The following is a 19,844-nucleotide window of genomic DNA, read 5'->3' as shown; positions in this document are numbered from 1 at the left end:
ACACACCCACCCAACAGCCATCCACCTCACGACAGCCTCCAGCGCATGCACCTGCACCCAAATCCACAAAAGTTACACCTCCTACAACCACCACCTCTTCCTCCACTCCCAAACCCCCTCCAGCTACCCAGCCCAGTGTCTCCAAACAACTTTTCCTGACCCCCCTTAACCTATTTCCCACCCCCGTCCAACTCATAGGTCACGTACTAGCACCTCAGCCACTAAATCACTGGGACCAGTGGTGCCTGTTGTCACAGGTATATGGAGTGCACCGGCCACCAGGCCAGCTAGTGTATCAAGGAGCTAGAGCACAGTCAGTCCCCCCCCTGTGAAGCACCAGAATTTGGGTAGTGCCCGGCGGGAGAGGGGGGAGACTCCAGCCACCCAAGCCGCTCACAGGGGTCCCGGGGGGAGTGTCAACTCAGCTGTGACTCCTCCCAAGGTGGGGAAGGGGCAGAAGAAACCCGCAAAGTCTGGGTGGACCAGCACGCCGGAGAAGACCGCCATCATCCCCGCTGGCCAGGAGGCCACCACCAGCCCCATCGTCGCTGTCCAGGAGGACCCCGCCAGCCACAGCCCAGCTGCCCAGGAGGGCCCCCCCAGCCACAGCCCAGCTGCCCAGGAGGGCCCCGCCAGCCACAGCCCAGCTTGGCAATGAAGGACCGCCAGCCACAGCCCAGCTGGGCAATGAAGGACCGCCAAGTCAAGCACCGCTGAACAGGGCAAGCACCGCCAAGTCAAGCACCACTGAACAGGGCAAGGACCGCCAAGTCAAGCACCGCTGAACAGGGCAAGCACCGCTGAACAGGGCAAGGACCGCCAACTCAAGCACTGCTGAACAGGGCGAGCACCGCTGAACAGGGCAAGGACCGCCAAGTCAAGCACTGCTGAACAGGGCAAGGACCGCCAAGTCAAGCACCGCTGAACAGGGCAAGCACCGCTGAACGGGGTGAGTGATGCACTCTGGGCACCAGTCCCCCTCCAGAACCAGTGGAGAAAGGCATCCACTACCTCAGCCCTGCACAGGATGAAGCTCTCTGGGCACCAGTCCCCCTCCAGAACCAGTGGAGACATGCATCCACTCCGTCTGTCCTGCACAGGATGAAGCACTCTGGGCACAAATCCCCCTCCAGAACCAGTGGAGAAAGGCATCCACTACCTCAGTCCTGCACAGGATGAAGCACTCTGAGCACAAAGCCCCATCCAGAACCAGTGGAGACATGCATCCACTTCTTCTGTCCTGCACAGGATGAAGCACTCTGGGCACCAGTCCCCCTCAAGAACCAGTGGAGACATGCATCCACTCCGTCTGTCCTGCACAGGATGAAGCACTCTGGGCACAAAGCCCCCTCCAGAACCAGTGGAGACTGTTATCCACTTGAGAGACTGTGGCTTTGCACTCCCCAGGATTGAACAGTGAGCAAACCACCCACTTGAGAGACTGTGGCTTTGCACTCCCCAGGATACATGAATGGGCATGGAGCCCCCTCATGGATATGGCGTTGTGCACTCATCCGGCTGAGGTGCCCTCCCTTGCCTTCCCCCTGAGGTGCCTGTTGTATTTCTATCTGATGTCCCTGCAGTGTTCTCTCCATCATGTTCGGGTATCTTGTGTGGGCCTCGCTCATGCATTTTGGGCCCAGTGGTCCACGGACTATGAATGGTTCATTACCTGGACTACTATTCGTGGTGTATATTTTGTTAATAGTGTATATTTTAGCTTACTCTATTTTGATATATTACAAGGGTTACACTCATTTCCTATTGTCTTTGCATTCTTCCGAGGAGGTTGGGGGTGTTACTGTAATGTTTGGATAAGCATTGGTGTGTGTGTTGTAGTGGGTGAGGGTGGGGGTGGGGGTGTTGCGTGTGTCCCTGTTTTTTGCCTCCCCCCCCTATGTCGTAGGTGCAGTACTCGCCGTGGTCTTCACCGCCGGCGTTGGTGCTTCTGGTACAGGAGCAGGAAGACTAGCGCAGGAAGAATTTGGAGTTCCGGCTCCATGGTGTCGTTGTTCCTCGTGGAATGTGTAGAGGTGAGCGTTTTCCCTTTGAAATGCCTGTTTCCGCCATGTTTTTATCCGCGGTGAATCCGCCCCGGAAAAGGTGGCGGATTGGCCTGTCATAATAGTGTGGGCGGTACATTGTCTCCCACCTGTCTGCTGGCGATGACCGCCGCACTGTTTGTTTTTACCGCCGTGGAGGTCAGAGTGTTAAAGTGGCTGTCTTTGTTGGCGGTTTCCGCCACGGTCTTAATCCCAAAATTTTTACCGCCGGCCTGTTGGCGGTCTTACCGCTGCTTTAGCACCGTCCGCCAGGGTTGTAATGACCACCTAAGTCCGTTGTCATGTTTACCCTAAAAAGACTGTTAAAAGACAGGAGGCAGTAATGTTTCTCGGTACGGTACCTATCAATGTAGTCATAAAAACAGGCATTTCAATGTGAAACGCTTTCACATGTTACAGGTTTTAAAAACACAGTATCATATTATATGATATTTGCTGCATGATTTACATACACAACATTTTCAAGGCTCGGCTTGTGCGTAAGTTCTAAGAGCCAAGTCACCTCTTTCCAGCTCCAGCAACTATCTTCCCTCAATTTGCTGGCTTAACTTCCATCCATTAAGGGCAGTGTCTCATTAAATAGTCTGAGCGCAGGGTCCTAAACAAAGCCCCACATTCAAGAAAGCTCGTGTATTTTGGAGTCCGATACGCATTCTATAAAAACCCACAATTGTTAATCACAACAGAGGCTCACTCCTGCATCCACCTCTTTCAAATAATGCAGGGGGAATTACAGAACAACAATAGTACGGAACAGCCGGAGAAAAACATCACTTTCTCACTGGGACTTTGCCTTGCATTTTCCATTTGAAAACGGGACTGGCAAAGTGTGGTTCAATTATTTCATTATTTCCACACAAATATTGCACCGATGCCAACTGCATCAGTTGCGTTCGCTACTCTTCCAACAGCACTCCTTCAAACTGGAGTAGGAAATACTAGACATTACAAAACCACATTTAAAAATAAATAAATATATAAAACTATTCCCCAACACTTAAGTACCAACACACTTTTGCGTCAAATGACCAGGCAGTACATTTTTGGGCTCCATTTAAAAGCCAGTCCCCCGCCTTTCAAACAAAGCTCATCACACACACACAACCCAACCCTGCCTCACTTTCCGCCTTTCCCCCGGTGCACACGTCTCCAAAAGAAATACCGACTGAAATGGAACAAAATTTCCCCTTTCTAGTAAGCACAGCACTGAATCCACCCACTGCCCGGAGCAACGGCAACTCTTTCGCCTTTCCTTCGCCATCGGACACACTGTAATTGTACTTCTGCTTCCGTTCCATTGCAAAATAAACGTTTGGGTGGAAGAAACAGAAAAGGCACTACAGCGAATTCAAAGTGCAATTCATTAACTTGGTGGCCATCAACCATTGGCAATGACAGCTAGTGTCCTAACTAATAGAATGCATTGCTATCTGCAGATGCACACATACTTAAGTGCAAACGTGTCCTTAAGGCATCAGAATGCTCTACGTGACAATGAGATACGTTACACGTGAGCCAGATGTTCCACATTTTTGTTTAGGTACATGGAGGTTAAGAATCACGAGATGTCGAGCAGAGGTCGGCACTCCAACCTCGAAGTTGTTTCAAAGCTTCACTTGGAATTATGTTCTTTTATTATAACAGCCACACGTAATATTATGGAACTGTGTATTCTTTTATTATAACAGCCACATATAGTAGTTATTATTAGAGCTAGTGAAATAATTCTATAGTTGAAAAGCAAACTTGTCGTGGTTGACTAAATTATGTGGCAACAAAAGACAAATTTTATGACAAGACCGGAGGCTCCTATTATGCGTTTCTTTTCTTGCTTTTATTAACATCAGCAAGTGAAGAAAAAAACTACAAATCCCATGGGTGAAGAAAAACAAGCCAATGGGAAAAGATCTGTAGTACATTTTAACAAGAACCAATCAACAGCACAGTATGCCATTATGACGTAACTTGACTGCGAACAGCCCTCTTTTCTTGCTGCTCGCAGCCAAGTTAAGTACTCTTTCTTATTATGCTCTGTTTATTTAGTGAAGTTTTATTGGTTAATTTAACTGTTTGTCTTTAAACATTACGCGCTTAGCGCGCCGCTCAAATTCTGTAAGCAAGCAACAATGGCCATTCGGCAAGTTGCCCCATTTGTTCATTTTGTTGAATTTTTCCTTTCCTTCCCTCACGCGCTGCCCTCGCGCGTGCTCCTCTCAGTAACGGTTCCAACGTTCCTGACGTGTTGGACCGGCATTTACCGGACTGCGAGTCAGGAGCGAGGAGCCTTTCGTGTACCTCACTTTCTCTCTGTCACATCCCAGAGCTTTTGAATTTGCATTTCCGTGTGCCGGAGGGCAGTAAGACTTTCCCTATTCACGCCCAGGGGCGGGGTTTTCTTTCCTTGTCAAAAAGATTAACCCTTTCTTTCCTGTTTGCCCTATACTTGCCTCTCACCTGTTTTTTTCTCTAATTCATTAATTTCTGGGTTTTTTTTCACTCTGGTCAACATGGAAGCTAATGGTTCCTCTTCCATTCAGGTTGACTGTGATGAAGTTTCTGCTATTAAGCAGGATATTAATTTATTTATTCAGAACTCTGTTCAACAGGCTGTGAACAGTTCAATAAATAAATTATCTAAAAACCTAGAATCGTCAGTGTTGAAAATGTTGAATCAAACGATGTCTGCCCAGTCTGCAGGGGATTGCAGACAGCGCCTGTCCCCCAGTTCCCAGTCAAAAGGTATTAAAAATTTGGCGCTAAAGATTTGTGAGGTTCCCTCACCCATGGCGGAGGACACGGTTCCTCAAAAGACTCCGTCCAAGGAGAATAAAAATAAAGAAAACTTGAATATTTCCCAAAAAAGGTAAATCCAAAACCAAACATATTGAGTCCCCCTTGGTGATCTCATCCATACAGGATACTGACGATGATTTACCTGACGCAAGCTCAGATTTGGACCCCTCTGACCAAGATGATGCCTGTGCTTCTCCTGCAGCAAAGAAATCCAAACACGCCTACAAACCTTCTAATTCCTCACCCCTGTTAGACTGCGAGGGTTTACCAATGTTTGACCCTTCCTTTATTTTACATCCTAATTCTACTGAATGGTTTCCAGCCACTCATGTGGGCAACTATGTCTCAGCCAAGCTTTTCAGCTCCCTGGATAAGAAAACAAGGGCCAAGCTCAAGTCTGAGTGTCCTCGCCCTTCTCTTGCACACAAGTCTTCTCTCACTCCTGCCATTGATCAGCCCATACCAACTTTCTTTACCAAGTTCGGCAAAGATCCTCGGAAAGGCATTGACAAAGCCTGGTCATCCTGCCAGGACAAGTTGATGGATGTCATCGGTCCACTCACTCGCATATTTGACATCGCTGAGGCTGCCAGGATCGATGGTTCCCTTATTGATCCTGAGCAACTCTCTCTATGGGTTCAGAGATCGGTCTGTCTTCTCGGAAATGCCAACGCTGCCATTTCTCAAGAAAGACGTAAGGGTCTCCTACTCAAATTGGACTCAAAACTCATTAACTTAGCAACAATCCAACCTCTCGCGAAAACAGAGGGTCTACTGTTTGGTGACAGTTTTATTAAAGAACTCGGCAGATACGTTGCCACTTTTACCTCTTTAGATAAAGCCCAACAATCCCTAAAGAAAATGTTTAACCAGGGTTTTCGCCAGGGCCGGCAGAGGCAGGAGCCGCTTTGCCGGCCGCTCTTACTACTACAATCAAGGCTCCCGTGGTGCTTACAACTCATCCTACCAAGATTTCCGACCACAGTTCTACCCACAAAGAGCCAGAGGTTTCTGCTCCAGAGGTTTCAGGAACTCCAGGAATACAAATCAATCAGGTAAATCAATCTGTTTCCCAGTTTCCCGTGGGCGGTCGTATTTGTCAATTTTTCACAAATTGGTTATCAATTACCTCAGACCCATAGGTTCTAAACATAGACCAAGGATATATGATAGAGTTTTATTCAACTCCGATTCAGGACCTGCTACCTCCTCCTCCTCGTTTTTCTATAGACATGTCCAATCTCATTTCTTCAGACGTCCAATCTCTTTTGCAGAAACAAGCTATTGCAATTACTCGTCTCGATCCTTCCGGTTTTACCAGCTCCATTTTCCTAGTCCAAAAGAAGAACAAGAAAATGCGTCCGGTTATCAATTTAAAATTCTTCAACCAGTTTGTGGTTTATCGCCATTTCAAGATGGAAACTATTCTCCATTTCAGAGATTCTCTTCTTCAAGACGACTGGATGGTTCGTTTGGACTTACAAGACGCGTATCAAGTTGTTCCAATCCATCCAGATTACAGGAAGTTTCTCCAATTCCAGTGGCTAGATCAAACATTTCACTTTACGTCACTTCCCTTCGGTCTTTCATCAGCTCCTTGGTGTTTTACCAAGCTTCTAAAGCCAGCGGCGGCCCACCTCAGGGCCCAGGGAGTAAGACTTCTTATTTATCTGGACGACATCCTTCTGATGAGTCAATCTCCGCAATTGCTTCTAACTCATCTCAACCTGACCACTTCACTTCTTTCGAATTTGGGTTTCATCATCAACAAAGAGAAGTCCCTTCTTTGCCCTACCCAAATTATAGAATTCTTATGTTTCCAAATAAATTTGCTCTCAGCTACCCGGCTCCTTCCTTCCGCAAAGATAAAGTTAGAAATCCTACAGATTTTATGCCATCCTTACGTTTCTCTAAGAACACTCGCCCAAGTAGTCGGTCTTCTTTCGTCCTCCATTCAGGCCATATTTCCAAGCCCCTTACACTATCGGGCACTTCAGCGTCTAAAGATTCTTCATTTGCGCAAAGGCCTTTCATACGCAGACACCATTCTGTTAGATCACGATTCCCGCACGGAATTACAATGGTGGATAGACCATTTAGATGCCTGGAAAGGAAAAGAGCTATCTTTCCATCAGCCCCAGATCTTGTATTAGAATCAGATGCAAGCCTGATAGGTTGGGGAGCCCGTTGTGGTCCAATCTCGACTGGGGGTACATGGTCATTACAGGAGTCCAGATTGCATATCAATTGTTTAGAGATGCTTGTGGGCTCCTTTGCAATCAGAAGCCTCACAAAGGACAAGGTTCGTTGTGCTATCATTCTCAGGATGGACAACATTTCGGCAGTATGTTATATAAATCATCTCGGAGGCACAAGATCGAAACCTCTAGCAGAGTTAGCAAAGGGCTTTTGGGAGTTCTGCCTTGCAAACCAAATTTCAGTTCATGCAGAGTATCTTCCAGGAACCCTCAACTCCGTCGCCGATTGGCACTCTCGTCATCTCCACGATTCAAGCGATTGGAAACTTCATCCCGAGATTTTTCAAATTCTTCAGCACATGTGGGGTCCCCTGTCGATCTATTTTTTTGCATCTCGCCTAAATTGCCAACTTCCTCTATTTTACAGCTGGCTCCGGATCCTTTGGCGATGGCATCGGATGCATTCCTTCAAGATTGGTCCAAGTTCCTCTCTTACACTTTTCCTCCTTTTGCTATGATCAGCAGGGTGCTAGCACAGGTCCGACGTCAACATGCCACTCTAATCATAATTACTCCTTTTTGGCAGTCCCAGATTTGGTTTCCAACTCTTCTGGAACTCGCCATAGATTGTCCTTTCCTTATCTCTCCTTTTCCAGATCTTCTTTTAGACCCCCTTCAACGTCCTCACAGTCTTATCCTGGACAAGCTTCTTTATCTTTTAGCATGGAAAATTTCGGGAATTCCTCAATTTCCCCTCTTATTTCGGCGCAAGCTGTGGACTATATCAGACAGGCATGGGCTCCAGGAACTACAAAGGCCTATAAGTCAGCATGGGCTTTATGGCACAGCTGGATTTTGGGAAAACACATCGATTCCTTTTCAGAAGATGCCACATTTACTGTGAACTTCCTGGCCACCGAAGCTAGCAAAGGCAAAACTTTCCGTACTATCACTTTGTACAGATCAGCTATTTCCTCTGGTCACCAGTTTGTTAATGGAAAACCTGTTGGTGAACATCCTCTCATTTGTCGGCTGTTAAAGGGAGTAAAGTTTTCTAATCCTCCTTTAACTAAATGTAGGTTCTTGTGGGATGTCAATGTAGTGTTGAAGTTTCTCCTTGCATGGCCGGATAATTCCTCTCTTTCTTTAAAAATGATATCTGCAAAACTCACTATGTTGTTATGTCTCATTTTTATTAAATGTATTTCTGATGTTAAATCGCTAGATGTCTCTTCTAGACAATTTACTCCTTATGGTGTATTATTTTCTATATCTCGCAGAACTAAAACAAGTCTACATTCTGACTTTTATCCATTTTCCCAGACCAACCCAAATTATGTGTTGCACAATGCTTAAAAGTTTATGAACAGATGACAGCTCATTTAAGAACGTCCTCAACCCCTCAACTCCTTATTTCTTTCAGGAGCCCTTATCGTCCTGTGTCCGTGGCTACTTTAGCTCGCTGGGTTAAATGGATAATGTCTTTGGCCGGCATTGACACCTCCAGATTTGGGGCTCACTCTTCCAGAGGTGCTATGGCGTCAAAAGCCTTCTGGACGGGTTCCCGCCTTGAGGACATTCTTAGATCTGCTGATTGGTCCAATGATAATGTTTTCAGAATTTTTTATTGTAAACCAGTTGATAACGTCTCTACCAATGTTGTTTATTTGCTTTGAACTCGCATAATAGGAGCCTCCGGTCTTGTCATAAAATGTGGATTTTCCTAGTTTTAATGACGGAAAGTCTTAATTTTATTAAAGACACGGAGGTGAGTATTATCCCACCTCTTTTATCAGTAACTGCTGTTTGTTTTCTGTTTTCCCATCCCTTCAGTGTCAACATCGACGGTTCAACCGGCCTCCTAAGGAGTTTTCTCACTCTGCGGATGCTCCATCATCGTGGATTCATCCTTCCTCTTCTACACTCCTCGGTGTCACGGACCACCAGTGTGCGTCTATTCATCTACAGTGCCCTGGACTAATGAACTTTTGTTCTGAGTTACTATCCTTTATTATGGCAGTGCTTATTTTAGCTTCTATTTTTCCTTTGTTTTGTTCTAATTGACTGTAACTTGCAAAAAAAGAGGGCTGTTCGCAGTCAAGTTACGTCATAATGACATACTTAGCTGTTGATTGGTTCTTGTTAAAATGTACTACAAATCTTTTTCCATTGGCCTGTTTTAATTCACCCATGGGATTTGTAGTTTTTTCTTCACTTGCTGCTGTTAATTAAAGCAAGAAAAGAAATGCATAATACTCGCCTCCGTGTCATTAATAAAATTTGGACTTTCCGTCATTAAAACTAGGAAAATCTACATTATTCTGCATATTCTGTGACATTATTATTTTCTTCGTTTGTTAATTTAACACACTTTGCTAAAGAGATCTGAACACTTAGAAAAATACTAACATTTCTTAAGGATGGATACTACAAACATCTTATTCTGCAGGCCCTATGCAAAATGTTTAAAAAAAATAATGGTTTTGTCATGCATTGAAGTACAGAGGAACCCTGTATCAAGACAGGGACTACTTTGCTAAAACAACGGTGGTTGGGGTTGTTTGCCTCTGGTGTCCTGTTAAGCATCCCTCTGAAAAAGTACAAAGTATACTCCTTTCACACTTGACTGTCAGGACCATGAAGACGACAGTCAAAGGCATCTCATGTGTAAACAAATATTTTATATTATATTCTTTTTTTAATATTCTATTATTTTATATTACTATTATACAATACATAATATATATATATATATATATATATATATATATATATATATATATATATATATATAATAAAAACACTCGTTCAGTGTGTAGATGCCGAAATTTCAAGAAAATAGGTCCGTACTCCAGGATTAAGTTTTCAAGATTTATTCACAGCTCACGCATATCAACCAACCTAACCGGTGTGCTAGGCAGTGGGTGGAATTAATGCGTTAAATAATACTTTAGACCTATGGAAATCATTTTTTAAACAGATGCAAAATAAAGGCACTCCTGTTGAACAAACTACAGTGTAAATGTACTACTACTTACCTCAGTGTAAAGACTTTTGATGTAGTCCATTGTACATTCTTATTTCCCTACAGAAGCAAACTTGTGTAATCAGGTACTCATCCTCAAATCATCAGTAACAATCTTCTTTTGTGAAGTAATCAGAAAGTCATTTTCAAATCATCCTCAAGTCCTCAGAAAAAATCACACCTTGTGAAGCAATCAAGAAGTAATTTTTAAGTCATCCTCAAATCATCAAGCCCAGTTTCTAAAAATTCCTGATGACTTCCAGAGCTCGATGAAGTCTGATGACATGAAAATGACTTCTGAAGTAGTTGGATGATCATCCAATTACTATAGGATGGCTTCTAAAGTAATCCTCTTTGACCAGAGACTGGGAGTCCACATTCGCAAGTCTAGGAAATATATGGCTCCTTGTAATATAACGTGCGATTTTACTCTTCCTGTGTCACTGTCTATGTGACACTACGCCACCCAAGTACACATAGAACTTGAATCCACACACTGACAGTAATGACAGCTAAAGAAAGTGGAAAATGCGAGGTTATCTATGCATGATACCTCTGATTTAGTGCCATAACGGTATTTATTTTGTTGTTTAGTGTTCATATCCTGCTTTTTGATTAAGAGTTCTTTATCTCACGTGTGGTATATTAGTTTACACATTCAAATCTTGGCCTCTGCAGTGAGATGAGATGTCATCTCAGAAAGAAAAGTACATATATATGTAAAAGGCACAGCATCTTCAATGCCAAGTGCAACAAGGAGTAACTGAAAGTATTAGCTTTTAGCTCAATAATCAAAGAGGAGAAATTACATTAGCTGCGAAGCTTTTCCAGTAATCAACCCTGCCTGTATGTTTAGCTGAAGAACGTTCTGTTCCCATTTCAATCATATTGTCACGTAGGCTCTCATTATCTTAATGAGACTACTGGATTTTGAGCAACAAGATCGTCCACAATGTGGGGGACTGAGTCTGGCCCACGGTAGATGACGCTTGTCACTCCAAATCCGGGTTTTGCTATGGCTAACTAGCAGTGCCTCATCTCTCCCAAATGGTAGAGACAATTGGGCAGCCAAGTTCATGACATCTCAGTACTTCTCAGGGAAGTTGTGGTCACTCAGGTCACAACCGGTTCTCGCATACACAGTGCGGTCTCATATATAAATGACAATAGAGGCAGTATACATTTTAAGGATTGGTTTAATAAAACAACTGCATTTTGGATAACAAAACGTGAGCTGCAATAACCAGAACTACACAACACAATAATATTAAAATAGTAACGATGAGAGTGAAGCACAAGATTAAGGCTATCATAGTGCTGCTAGATTATTCTCTCTCTAAGTTATATTTAGAGCACAGCATGTTAAGCTCTAAGCCTGCCTTTCAGGTTCCCCCGGGAGGACATCAACCCTCATACCTGAGCAAAGGCCTGTAATCTGCATCAGCATCTGCAACGGGGCATTCAGCATACAGTTGTGGTTCCCTGGCTGGAAATTTCCTCTTGACGTGTACTAGGACTAGAAAGTGTTTTTATAACTAACACCCAGATGTTCTAAGAAAATGGCCCTACGTAAGGATGTGTGTTTTCTACGAATGTGGAGACTGAACTTCTACCACGTTTACCGGCAATGTACCAGACTGTAGCCTTGACTGAAGCACAGGACGATCAAGAATGCACTATTTGAGAACACAGTGCTGAGCTAAGCTAAACAGTGCGATAGAAGAAATTAAAACAAGACCGTAAAAACTGGTTATTGTAAAATAACAATGCGAAGCTGAATAAAATAAATCTAGGGCAAAGTGCACAGCGGCCTAGTATGTTAAACCAACGTTCATGGAGCTATACTTGAAATGGCTACACAACACCCTCCCCTTGTCGGTAGAAAGTGGTTCAAGCCAAAGCTAAAATGCCCTAACCTAAAATATATCTAAAACCCTACTTAATTTTGACAAGTCAAGAGGACACACAAGCATACTACTCTGCAATTTAAAACATGAGCATGCGGCCAAGAGCCGAATTCAAAGGAAAATTTCAATTTAGGACAGTTCCAAATCAGTCATGGAAAGCAGAAGATCCTCTACTTCGGTAGATGACAAAACCGGTAAATCCCCGCCAAAAACGACTAAGGAGCAGGTGTGTTCCATAGCCCCAGTGTCAACCAAGGCGGCATCCAGTGCAGTGCCTATTAACGAGTTAATGGTAACTTCCTCCAGGAAGAGTAGCTCGTAATCAGCTTCTCTGAGCAAACGCAGCCACAGCGCGCATATCTGGTAATGAACCCTCAACGAGAACATCAACAGATCAGCATCAGTCACTGAGGGGCGTTGCTGTGAAAGACAAACTTCCAGTGCATGTTCAAAAGAGCACCACCGGCACCGAAACACGGGCTGCACACAATCCAAAACCGGTCTGAATGACAGAGACCAGTCACAAATGTTCCAGGAGTGTTGCTCCAAACTGCTGCATCATGCTTTCACGACACAGCTGCGCTGATGGGAGCGCCTTCATTTGTCCTTGTTGCGGCGGGACAGCCATTGTGGAAAACAACAGCAACAGCAAAATACCGGCTAATAAAGCCAAAGTTATTGGAAATCCCCAAAAAATGCTTCAGCGAATTGAGTGAATAGCCGAAGGTATCAAACCGAATACAGAGGAAAAGGTGTGAACAAAACCAATACCAACAGCTTTGAAAAAATGTGCTAATCCAGCTGTGATGGACGCATTAAATATACGTCCCATCAGTTCACCAAAGTGTCTCGGAAAGTTCATATTTATCAGGGACTGTATTTCTGACGACGAGCTTGTCACTTGAAGTGCGTAGGTCTTGCGTGCAGATGTAAGGGCCACATGCTTCTGAAACAATAAAGCCTTCAGTCTACTTAACTTGTCAAAATTCACCCTGGAAGTAGCAATGTGAGGCCAGATATCAGCTACCTCCCTATATTTTGTGGGGGGAAACAACACATTCCCGCAGCATGTAACAACCTTAGAGACCGAAACAACGCAAACTATTCTGGCCCGCATGCCACAACAGTCTTCACTATTGAGAAGGACATAGCTGCTGTTTGAAAGCACCTGGAACATGCGTTTAATCAAGGGGACTGGAACTCCCTTCAGATAGCAAGCCAAGTTTGCAACCAAGGCATTACACGCCCCATGCAAGGACAGCTGCTTACAAATCATTGAATGGCTGACTGAAGTCTCACATTCACTACCGCTAAGAAAGACCTCTTTCATGCTATTGAGGCATTTGTACGAGAAGGGAAGCTCCCACACCTCATGGATGTAACTATCACCCAACTTTTCATATCTGCCTACCGGAACGTTTCAAACATGAAGTGAATTGTAATGTAGAAATAGGCAGATTAATAACCACGTGTATCAACTACTCTGCCGAAGGAATCTCGGCCATGATAAAAGTCAGTCTTTCTATCTTTTCAATGTTAAGCATGACATGTTGCTTCCTTTTTAGCCATTAGTTGTTGTTGTCGCATCAAATTAAAGGGAAAAAATATTTCCCTGGCACTGATGTGCTGCCACGGAATGCGACCCGCCTTCAATGCCTGAAGTGTCCAATCCAACTGCATAATGGACCTGGTCTGACTCTGTCCAGGATATAAAGAAGACATATCATATCGTATAATGTCTATAGCAGAAGAAACAATGTTGTTAATTGTATATATCCGGTCGGACAAGGTGTGAATCCCATTATCCACAACAGCTAATGCCTTTTTCAAATTTTCCTGATCTATCTACCTTAACCGGGCAGCAGCCTCGTGTTGGGAAAGCTTCCATATTTCATTGTATACCTCACACAAGAAACGCTTCCTACGTGGTATCTTTGGGCCTGACAAGAAATCTTGTAAGTCAGTATTGTTAGACAGGAGACTGAGGTGTGTCTTAGCCATGTCTAGTGAGGATGATTTTAGCCACTGTTGGCACAATTTTCCTACACTATGGGGGTCATTCCGACCTTGGCGGGCGGCTACCGCCGCCCGCCAGGCAGTAACCGCTGTGCGGCCGCCAATGCGGCCGCACTCAGGCGGCCCCCATTATGACATTCCCGCTGGGCCGGCGGGAATGAGGCCACAACATAGGAGCCGGCTCCTAATGGAGCCGGCGGTGTTGCGGCCGTGCGACGGGTGCAGTTGCACCTGTCGTGCTTTTCACTGTCTGCTATGCAGACAGTGAAAAGCTGGCCGGGGCCCTGTTAGGGGGCCCCTGCACTGCCCATGCGGTGCAAACCGCCAGAAACAGGCTGGCGGTAGGGGTGTCATAATCCCCAGGGCAGCGCTGCTTGCAGCGCTGCCCTGGTGGATTATCACCGCCGGGGCTAAAAAGGTGGGAAACCGCCGGCCCCGGCGGTGCGACTGCGGCGCTTCCGCCACGGTCGTAATAGGGCTGAAAGCACCGCCAGCCTGTTGGCGGTGCTTCCATCCTTTTAGCCCTGGTGGTCTCAGACCGCCAGGGTCAAAATGACCCCCTAGATGTTGTAACTATGTCAGCATGTTCTGGTGATATATAGCGAGGGTCTGACCTACTCGTTCGGAAACCCCCAGAGGAGGTGACAAAACGTTGATGACACCCGTTGGTATCTATTGGCCACAATAAACACCCTCCTGGACTTGTCAGTGAAGCATTAAACGTACCATTCTGGACCCACTCATTGAGCTCATTTATAATTGCATTTGTGTACTTTTGCGAGTTAACAAATTTTGCAGGGGCAGGTATACTGGGCATGTTTAATTCTCTAATTGTGGCTAAGCCTAAACAACTTGTTTGTTGTACTGTTTCATTTAAAAAGATCATTTGAACAGGGATGAGACATGCTCTTAACAATGTTTCTCTACCCTTGGTCTGCCAGTTTTTTGATCACCAAATGCTTTTCAAATCAACATATTTTGACTAATATTCATAACCTTCAATTGATAACCGGGAAACAAAGGAGTCCGAATATATACATTTTGTGTTGGTCAATAACATATGTATATCCTTAGTAGGAGTTACCTTAAAATAATATGAATCAGCATTTTTTTGACGATGCCCAGAAAAATACGCAAACTTTTCAGTACAAGTTTTTGAACTCCCTTGCGGGGAAGTTGGACAATGTTCCCATTGCGTATAATTAAATATTGTTTTTGGACTGCTCGCTCTATGTATGAAGTGGTGCCCATAATAATTATAGCAAAACATATCACCATAATTTTCTTTAAACTGGTAAACATCTTCGTTTTCATAGACAGTATAATATTGCAATTCTGTCATCATAGAATCAACTGTTTTCACATCCCAATCATCAGATACAATGCCTGGTATGACTATATCATTCATGGATAATTTTAACACATACGGTACTTGAATAATTTCAGTGGGACCATATATATCAAACATTACTTTGTCCCACACAATCCCACCAGGAATTGGTACTGCAGAAAAATTCACAAAAGACAAGTCTCTTCGAATCTTATGTGATGAAAAATGTGGTTTCAAAACCTCCTCCACCTGTTCAACCGCTGATCCCTCGGGAAGAAAATGACCATGTATTAACAAGAAAAAAGTAATGACAAAATCAATCCAAAGCAGAAAGGCGAGGACAGTCAAAGAAAGCCATACATAGTTCCTTGGAAAAATGAAATATGTTTCTTTAAGCCAATGTAATAGCTGTCGAAGAGGCAAACGAGTCCGATAGACCGTCGTTGTAGTCGGCAAAGTAACCAGAGACTGTTCGTGCAAATGGCGTAGCCGTGGCCAACGGTGGAGTTGGTGTTTCCTGTGGTGGTACACTACAGACAGCACCATCCGTCTGGCTAGTAGTCGTAGTGATTTGATCAAATGTTTCTAAATTGCTTGTTGTTAGTGGAACAAATGCAAAATCATCATCCACCCTCCCCAAGCTTGGAGAGGTATCAGCGTTGGTATAAACAACTTGAAGCGGAACTTCTTCTCCAGTAGTGAGAGGGATTCGGGAACTACTGGACGTTCCTCTTGGTCGGTGTTCTGCTTTCCAGTTCTTATCTCATAACCAAGCTTACAGAACTTCTCTGGAATGCACTTCTGAGTTTAAAGAAGACATTTATTGTTATTATTACTTCACCACGTTCCTGAGAGATGAAATTAGTAGATTGGAAGCACACGTTCAAAAGTAGTCGCAGCAATGAAAGCAAAATATATCCAAGTACTTCTCAGTTGCAATATACACAACAAATACATGTGATTATATTATAGCATAACTTCAAAGCAAAGCATAAAAGTCAAAATTGCATCACCGTGGGGCAAGGCTGTAGGGCCTATAACAGCTTCATCTTTCTAGGGCTTCAAGTTGATGACTCCGGATCAACTGCGAGAAAGAGATTTTCTACCCAAACGGGGGACAGGCAACTGACGTCTCCATTCCTGTCTGAAGTCAAGATAGTTTCAATCTAACTAACTCTGCTGTTGTCCAGAGCCATCCATCCAAAAACATGCCCCCTCTGTCTAGACTGGACTCTGCCATGGACACTCCTCCACCATCACCCATCACCATTTTACCACCCCCTGCAATAATTAGCACGTCAATAAACACCCTTGAAGCACAAAACAATCTGGAGTCAGTCTGTGATTTTGAAAATGTGTATTAGCTATGACAGTGACAAAATGCTTTTTCAAATGTAATGTCAACATACCTATGTCACACATCACAAGTCCATGAAGGATGCAAGCAGATGACACACGTTGGTAACCACACCTGTGAAACCGTAATGGAAATGTACAACTCAGTTACCAAATACTGCTTGTAATTGACAGACAGGATAGAGGTAGAAGTGTGAAAGTAAATATATTAGTAAAGAAAGTGTTCTCACCTGTGTGTCACTGGAAATATTGCTGCATGACTGAGTCCCTGTTGTCAATGTCTTCTTCCTCTGCTTCCTCCTCATCACTGTCCACAGGCTCGACAGCTGCCACAACACTGTCATCTGGACCATCCTCCTGCAGAAAAGGCACCTGGCGTTGCAAAGCAAGATTGTGAAGCATAGAGCAGGCGATGATGATCTGGGACACCTTCCTTGGTGAGTAGAATAGGGAACCACCTGTCATATGGAGGCACCTGAACCTGGCCTTCAGGAGGCCGAAGGTGCATTCGATCACCCTCCTAGTCCGCCCATGTGCCTCATTGTAGCGTTTCTCTGCCCTGGTCCTGGATTCCTCACTGGGGTCAGTAGCCATGACAGGTTGGGGTAACCAGAGTCCCCTAATAGCCACACCCGGTGCCTCTGGAGTTGACCCATCACATAAGGGATGCTGCTATTCCGCAGGATGTAGGCGGCATGCACAGAGCCAGGGAACATAGCATTTACCTGCGAGATGTACTGGTCTCCTAAACATACCATCTGTAGATTCATGGAATGATAACTCTTCCGATTCCTGTACACCTGTTCACTCCTGTTGGGGGGGGCAGAGCTACATGGGTCCCATCAATGGCACCTATGATGTTAGGGATATGTCCCAGGGCATAGAAGTCACCTTTAACTGTAGCCAAATCCTCCACCTGAGGAAAAACGATGTAGCTCCTCATGTGTTTCAGCAGGGCAGACAACACTCTGGACAACACGTTGGAAAACATAGGCTGGGACATCCCTGAAGCCGTGGCCACTGTTGTTTGAAATTATCCACTTGCTAGGAAATGGAGCACTGATAGCACCTGCACTTGAGGGGGGATTCCTGTGGGATGGCGGATTGGTGACATCAGATCTGGCTCCAACTGGGTACACAGTTCCTGGATTGTGGCACGGTCAAACCTGTAGGTGATGATTAAATGCCGCTCCTCCATTGTCAACAGGTCCACCAGCGGTCGGTACACCGGAGGATTCCGCCATCTCCTCACATGTCCCAGCTGACGGTGCCTAGGAAAGACAACAGAGACCACAGAGTCAAGCAATTCAGAAGTATGTACCCACAGCTACACAGAACATGAAACAAAATGCTAGAAGTTGTCTGTATGTGTGTTGAGTCCAGGCCTAGGTATGTGTGACGCAGTTGAAAATGAAGCCATGTGGGCCCCTGAAATGGCGGATGCCTGACCTCTAAAGTGTGACAATGGGATGTGAGGTAACTGCGCTGGCGTTGTACACCGTCGCGGTAGGCTGTCGTAGACCGCAGCGCAATGCTGCATTGGTTAACATTGGACCCTATGGGTCCCAGGAGCCAATGACAAAGTGCGCCGGTGGTGATGATACGCACCGCCGCGGACGTCACCGCCGCGGATGTCACCGCCGCGGATGTCACCGCCGCGGATGTCACCGCCATTTTCTAACAGTTCAATCACTCGATACCTGATCTTCGACAGGAGACGACCTACACTGCAAGTGCTGCTGTGACCTCGGTCTGGAAGAGACAATGGCACGTGCGTCTGGGGAAAGGGCCCTTGCCTTCACTGCACAGGAGTTGGAGAAGCTCGTGGACGGGGTCCTCCCCCAGTACACACTACTCTGCGGTCCTCCAGACCAACAGGTGAGTACATAGGGTGCAAGTTGTATGGGCTATGCCTGGGTGGAGAGGGCTGGTTGTAAGAAGGAAGGGGGCAGAGTTCTGCAAGCATGAAGGAGTGTGAATGCATGTGCCATTTGGCAAGGATAGGGATGCGGACCAATGACTGTGAAGGTGCAGTTGGTAATAACTTTTCTTTTTCCACTGTAAAATTCATGTAGGTCAGCGCCCACCAGAAGAAGGATATTTGGCGTGCCATCGCCAAGGACGTCCGGACCCTGGGGGTGCACCAAAGACGGAGCACCCACTGCCGTAAAAGATGGGAGGACATTCGCCGCTGGAGCAAGTAGACGGTGGAGGCTCAGCTGGGGATGGCCTCCCAACGTGGGAGGGGTGCCCGTCGCACCATGACCCCCCCTGATGTTCCGGATCCTGGCGGTGGCCTACCTTGAGTTGGATGGGCGCATGAGGGCATCACAGCAGACACAAGAGGGTGAGTACACTCTCATTCTGCTGACTTTGCGCGCCGTGGAGTTGTCTGGGTGGGGGAGGAGGGCTGTGGGTTCCCCTAGGCCAGGGTGAGTTCCGTAGGCTAGGCCCCTCCGTAATGCAGGCCATGTGGCACTCCACTCCACCTCTGTAGAGTGTCAAGTACAGGTATACATTCCCCTGTGTCATCTTTGTGTGCTGATGTCCACCATAGCCATGTAGGCCATATCCCGGGAACTGCATCTGTAGAGCCCAAGAGCGCGGCGTAGTGCAGGGGGCTGCTGTGTCTGTATTGTCCGCCAACGGTAATGGTGAGCCATGCACTCAACCTGTCTTTTTTCTGTTTCCCCCCCTTTTTGTGCTCTTCCTGTTCTTTTGTGCATCAGCATCATCAGGCGGAGGTACAGTGGCACCGGAGCACAAGGGGCCTGCATCCCACATGGCCATGGAGGGCCACACCACGGACTCTGAATACACCAGTTGGACGGAGGGTGAGGGGAGCTTCACGGTGGTCACCGGATCAGCAAACAGCGACCCGGACTCGTCCTCCGATGGGAGCTCCCTTGTGGTGGCGGCACCATCTGTGCCCCCCACTTCCACAGGTACAGCCGCCACCCCCCCCCATCAGCACCGCCCTCCCAGCAGCCCATCAGCCTTCGCCCCGTGCCCGCTCACCCAGGAGGGTGGACATCACCTTCGCCCCAGGCACCTCAGCCCCTGCCCCTGACACCTCTGCTGCCCTCAGTGAGGAGGCCATTGACCTCCTCAGGTCACTCACTGTTGGGCAGTCTACCATTGTGAATGCAATCCAGG

Source organism: Pleurodeles waltl, chromosome 8 (assembly GCF_031143425.1).
Source record: "Pleurodeles waltl isolate 20211129_DDA chromosome 8, aPleWal1.hap1.20221129, whole genome shotgun sequence".
Lineage (NCBI taxonomy): Eukaryota > Metazoa > Chordata > Amphibia > Caudata > Salamandridae > Pleurodeles > Pleurodeles waltl.
Note: the sequence above shows the minus strand (reverse complement) of the source record.